The sequence below is a fragment of the Emys orbicularis genome, chromosome 17 (genome assembly GCF_028017835.1).
Source record: "Emys orbicularis isolate rEmyOrb1 chromosome 17, rEmyOrb1.hap1, whole genome shotgun sequence".
NCBI classification, from domain to species: Eukaryota; Metazoa; Chordata; order Testudines; family Emydidae; genus Emys; species Emys orbicularis.
The window spans coordinates 7535110-7541518 of NC_088699.1; positions in this window are offsets into that span (position 1 = coordinate 7535110).

A 6409-nucleotide genomic window follows, 5' to 3' on the forward strand; every position below is an offset into this window, starting at 1 on the left:
AATCATCCGTGTACTTCATGGGATGGGGCTAAGGGAAGTAGCTTTTAAAAAAAAAAAACCAAAGCGCACAAATTAATCAACATGCAAAACTCACTTAAAATTGTTGGTACTTAGAACAGAAGCTTCCACATTTATATTTTGTACAATGAAATTGGCTTGCACTCCACTGATTCAGTCTCACTTCATTTTTGTAGACATATTTAAAAAACACTGATTTGATAAAATGTGGTGGTCTTGAACACATGTTCTCGCTTAATGTGGAAATAGTTCTTTTGCTGGTTAACTTGGAAAATCTATATTTAGTAAGACTAAATCTCTGATGAAAAATACAGGTAGATCTCTGATCATGCTGCTGGCCTACTAAGTACGCAGGAAGAAACAATCTAATCAAAAGAATATCCAAAACTTTCTGTAGCCAATAATCAAATTGCTTGTGACGCAACTACCTTTGCTAGGGAAGAGATGCAAGTGATTACACAGTCTTTACACATCTTTGAATTGAAGTCCTCTACCATAAAAGTTGATGTTTTTGGATTGGCATAAAGTTTTTCTCTCTCGGCTTCCACCTCTTATTTCTGTTGATTAGAGACTTCAGAAATAGAGATGCTGTAGTCATCAGTAAGAGCAGGTTGCCTCTCTTTGCTTTTACAAAGCAGGTTCATATGTCGCATTTTTTGGCAGGAATGGGAACAGGCTGGGAGGGAATCTTTTCTTGCCTTAGTTCCTTTCACGAATTAAAAGTAAAATACTAATGCATAACTTAAATATAGTAAAAATATCACTTTCAAGCATAGCCAAACCACATAGCTGAATGCAACTGTTTTATGCAAATACAAAGAAATAGCTAATTAAGACTTCTCTGTGTGACTACTGAAACGATTTTTGTGGATCATCTGTTTGACTTGTAACATGGGAGTGTTAAATCAGTTATTTCACAACAGCAACATGGTACTTGTTAGGTGGGTTAAAAACTGGCCACGGATGAGTCTTAATGGAATGGTAAATAGGGAATCTTCATTGTCAGTTATTTCTATTAGGGTCCCATTTTCTACTAGTAATTTGTTCTAGGCCCTATGCTATTTAACACTTGTATTAATAACCTGAAAGAAAACAATCATTGATAAAGCTTGCAGATGACACAATTGGAGGAATGGTAAATAATGATGGATCACTGATACAGAACAACCTGGATCGGTCGGTAAATGGGGCACACATGAACAACCATAGAATCATAACAACGTAGGACTGAAAGGGACCTCAAGAAGTCAACTAGTTGTTCATCTGCCCACATGGAGAGACAGAATTAAGTATACCTAGACAATGAATTTTAACGACCCACTCTTCTTCCTTGCTACTGTGGAGTCCTATAGTCTTGATTTTGTATTGGTGAAAGAAAATGGTGGTTGGCCATTCATTGCTTTTATATCCTCAGGTAGGGGTGTGGGCATGCACGGCATATGTGCAGTCCCAAAAACACTGCTCGATAAAAGAATCTGATCTCCTGCATGGAGAGGTTGCTCACTTACAGCAGGATTCATATGGACAACACATCTTGAAGGATCACAGTTGTTATAAGTTGTAAGTAACCATTCTTTATCAGGGCAACTGTGATTCATGTGCCTAAAGTTTGCAGTGTTGTTTATAGACATGTTGGTACCAGATATCAGAGAGACAAGGTGGGTAAAGTAATATCTTTTATTGGACCAACTTTTGTTGGTGAAAGAAACAAGCTTTTGAGCGACACAGCTCTTCATCAGCATACAATGTAACACAATTATCTAGAACTCCAACTATCTGAAACCTGGTCATGTTCCTTTGACATCTATTTGATGGAGTTTACAATATAATTAATCGCATGAAAAATTCCATTATTAACCAAAACTTTTAGTTAGGCAGGCTCAGAGTCCCTTACCCCAGAATTTGAATAATCAAGTTTGTAATGTAGAATTATTTGGATAGAGCATTCTACACATCAAGGACTTGCAGAGGTGGGCTGTAAGAAAATAGATGCTTGCCTTTTTTATGGAGGGCTATATAAAGGGAAAGGGACAATACGTCTGGAGAACAAAATGGACAGGATGTGTAGAGCTGAACAAATTTTTTTTTTTTTTTTTTGGTGTGGCCATTTTTGGTTCAGCTTCACCCAAAATAGACTTTTTTTTGGCGGGGGGGGGGGGGTTACTTGATGAAATAAACAGAGAAATTCATTTCAGGTTGAATTAAACATTTTGTTCAACCCAAACTAACTCTATTGTTCTGGGTTGAACAAAACATCTCATTCAGCCCCAAACAATATTTTTTTTTGTTTTTGTATGTGCTATGCTTTTTTTGTTTTTAATCTAGCTAAATGTCAAAACAAAACATTTCGAAAAGTCAAAACATTTCATTTAAAAAATGTTGAAACATGACAGAAAAAAATCATTTAAAATAAACCCTGAAACTATTCACGGAATTAGATGCAAATTTGTGAGTAATCTCATTCCTCTGGAAACTGATTTTTTTTTTTTTTTTTTTTTTTTTTTTTTTTGGTGAATAAACTATTTGTCCAAAAAAGTTCACACTGCTCTAATAACATGCCCTTGTAAAAAGTGCCACCTTCTCTTTTTAGAGCACCTCCTTTGAAATAGTAAGAAATTAAATCTCTTAAGTTTTTTGTTTTTGTTTTTGGGTTTTTTTTAAACCACTGTTTCAAGACTTCTGTTGTTTGGTATGTCAAATCCATGATTTTTTTTCAGCTCCTTATTATGCTAAAAAAAGACAAACCAAAGGACTATGTGCACTTAGCACTAATGTCCACTTGATGGCGCTTTTCTGGTTTCATGTTGCATTTGTTGAAAAACACTAAGGATACTTCAGCTTTTCAGGGAAGAGAGCTCTTTTAGTTCCCTGTCCTCTCAAATGAGCTAAAGTGCTACTTATATATATTTTAATCTATATAACCCCCCCAAAAAAAATTTTTTTAAACTAGGTATCTTCATACTTCAGTGAAATGCTGAATACTGTACTTATGACTCTTGGATGTTGCTATAGGATTTGTTAGTTTCCTACAGACTTCTATAATTTCATTCTTGTATGTTGGAAATGGAAATAAATTTTAAACCAATTAAAAACTTGAAGCCAACCAGCACTTTAGGATAGATAGTGAAGGTGGAAGGAAAGCATCTATTTCAAATCTGGTTGGTGTTTGGTTTTGTTTTCAGTGGGCTCCCATAGCAGGTGGCTGCTCTTGATTTCGAACAGAAAGCTAAAGATTGTAGTTGGTAGATAAATCTTGAAGGGGAGTATTTGGGCATTTTATTTTCCTGCTTTGGAAAGGAGTAACACCAGATGGACTCACTGAGTATTTCGTGTATTTGCTGGCAGGAAAATTTATCTATCTGCAAGAGAAGTTACATCCAGCAGGGGTGTCCAGGGTAGAAGAATTCTGTGGAGTTGTTAACTTCCCTCCACCATTGCATGAATTCTGATCCGGGAGCATGGTCCATATATTTTCATAATAAACATAGACCTGAAACCCTGAAAAATGATTACCCTCAGCCTAGAGGAAAGACAGACTTGCAGCTAAAATTTGACTCAGGATCTAGTCTTTAGATCCTGTGCCCTGTATTGGGCCATCTATATCTAGCTGGACTATAAGTGCATGATTAATGTTGCTTTTGCAGAAATAACGTGTACCCATAGTGACTGAGAAATTACAGATTTTGACCTATAGACTTCTGCATACAATGACCCTGATACTAGTGTATGGTCCTTGCCACATACTGAGTCGTCAGTGTACTCCTATAATATTTCTGCACTGCTGCTTAAGACGTTATGGGTTTTTAGTTGTATTTTATTGGCAGATCCGATTAGGAGTTGCAAGTGCTCAGCACCTTTCAAATTCAGGCCCTTCATCTGTGTATTTATTGTCTTTAGGTTAAAATTACTTGCCCATTTATTTGCATCTAGTTTTCTAATCTAAGACCTGTCCATTTGTCTGGACTGTAAAGAGTGTCCAGAGGGTCTCTGCCTTCATGATTTCTAAAATGTGGTTGAGATCATAACAACACTTCTATTTTTCCAAACATTGTGTAACATGGTATGTGGTCTGACAGACCACCATTCTTCTTCTTTCATAAAATCAAATATCCTGTCTTTTGTATCAGCTGTTTTTATTCAGCAGTTTCCTCCTAAGAATTTCTACAAATTATTAAAACATGATCTTCATTTCTTATGAAGGAAGCTGACAGTCCTTAATTAAGCTTTGCTTATCCTGTGAACATTTTTCCCATTTGATCTTATGAAATATTTCCCCCCCAGACTTTTTCTTACAACTGAAATTAATGGAAGTTTTCTGTAATACCCTACTGTCTCTGTCCCTGCATTTTACCTTTAAAATTATATGACCTAGGCCAGATGTTCCACTGTTGAGTAGGACTATGCACTTGTTCTCCGCAAGAACCTGAATACACACAAATATATTTTTCAAGGCGATGATGGGGGAGAGAGGGAAGTTGCCTCTGGATGGCAGGAATTTATAGGGCTTGTGGTGATTTGGCTCCATCAGTGGCTCCCATAGGCCTATCAAAAAAGATCGCACACAAACAACCACCCCCACATGCACTAATATTAGACTGCCTTTTCCTAGTCTTCTGGGATGCTTCCTAAATTGAGTGAATTTGTAAAAATGTCTGAAAACTGCTTTTTCAACACCTGCAATGTATTGGAGTGCATACAGTTTAGTTTGGTGCCCGGTCAATTTTAAAGGCTTCCAAATTTCAAAGACGCAGCACTTTTCCTTTTTAAATTAAGATGCCTCTTAGGATCCACTTTAGGCTTAGGTTTTGAAGAATGTTGGTACTCTTCTGAGTTGGCTAAATTTTCTTGGTTTCAGTCGGTCGCCATCATATTTTACTTAAAAGCTGGTCTGTGTGTATGAATTTCCAGTTTTTAAATTATATTGTGCCATCAATATCAGTAAATTATTTTGAGTGTCATACCTAACCCTATTAGAATTATTTGAGATAATAAAATGGAGTATGATTAGGAGAAGTGGGGTGATGTTAAAGGAAAGCTTAGGCTGAATATCAGGAAAAGTTCTGCCCATGATAGACTGATCTGATAATTCCACAAGGAGGTGTTGTAAGCCCCTTTGCTTGAAACATGTAAACCAGACTGGACAACTTGCTAGTAAATGTGCACTAAGGAACCATCCTGAATTGGTAGGGACATGGACTGGATGACATAAGGGAGCTTTTTCATCTATTATGTCTACAATTCTATGATTTGGGGAAGGTGAAGAAGGGAGATATTTTCACAAGCTAGCCAGCTCTGCGTTCATGGACAACAAAGTAAACAGCACAGGAGCGTCAGCAAGGTAAAAGTCTCCTTGAAGTCTTCTTTATTTCCAGTCATCAAAGCCCAAACAAAAGGGACTTGCATGAAAACCTCCCAGTTTTCCTGGTGGTCAGGTGCTTTTGGTTCATTAATTGTCTATTCACAACAAAGTCTTCTGCATGTGCTTAACTTTACACTCTATAATGGGGCTACTCACTGTGTAAAGTTCAGCGCACTGATAAATCTTTCCAGGATTGGGGGCCCTCGTTTGTTCTACACATTAAGGTAATGGGCTTGACCTGCATCCAAATATGTTACCTACACCTGGCATCCACAAGCAGTATGGGCAGACACCTGCAGCAGCTCTATTGTTGGGGAACCTGTATCTAGTTAGTCACAATGTAAGGATCGAAACAAGCCATCTCCGCTACTCAAGCATATTAGGCGTGTCTCTGGATAAATAGGATTACAGCAAAACTCAGCTGCAAATATCCCTGTTATTTATCTGCAAGGCTCAGGGACCCCTTTGGATGCTTCCTTGTCTCGGTTAAATATGTAATTAGGCAGGGTTCCCCCCCACCTAATTGATTAATGTGTAATTACAAAATTAGTCCATGTAACTATCTTCTTTCTTACCGCTTTCCTTTTCAGGCTCAGCACACTTACTATACGGTTAGTTACCTCTTTCCAACACAGTTTAACACTCCTCAGTTGGTTCAACCTTCTGATAAGCTCTATCATGTGTGTCCGTGTGGTTTCATCCAGAATAACTCCAACAGTTTCAAGAGGTTGGGTAGTAGATTTTTGTAACACTCCATCAGCATCTTGGCTTTGGAACCTTTCAATTTAGTCTTTTGTACACAGGAGTCCATGTAATTATGTGGTTTAAAAAAAAAAAAGTGAAAAATGTTTACTTCTCTGCTGTAGTGAAGTGTTTTGTTTTTTGTAACTTCAAAAGCACTGAAATCCCCATAATTTTTTTTTATCCCATCATCCATGCCCCAGTGCCCAAAAAAAGAATGGAAAGGTCATCTTGAAAACTTTGATTATATTGGGCTATATTCATTCCTTTTGTAACTCATCTGTGTTCATT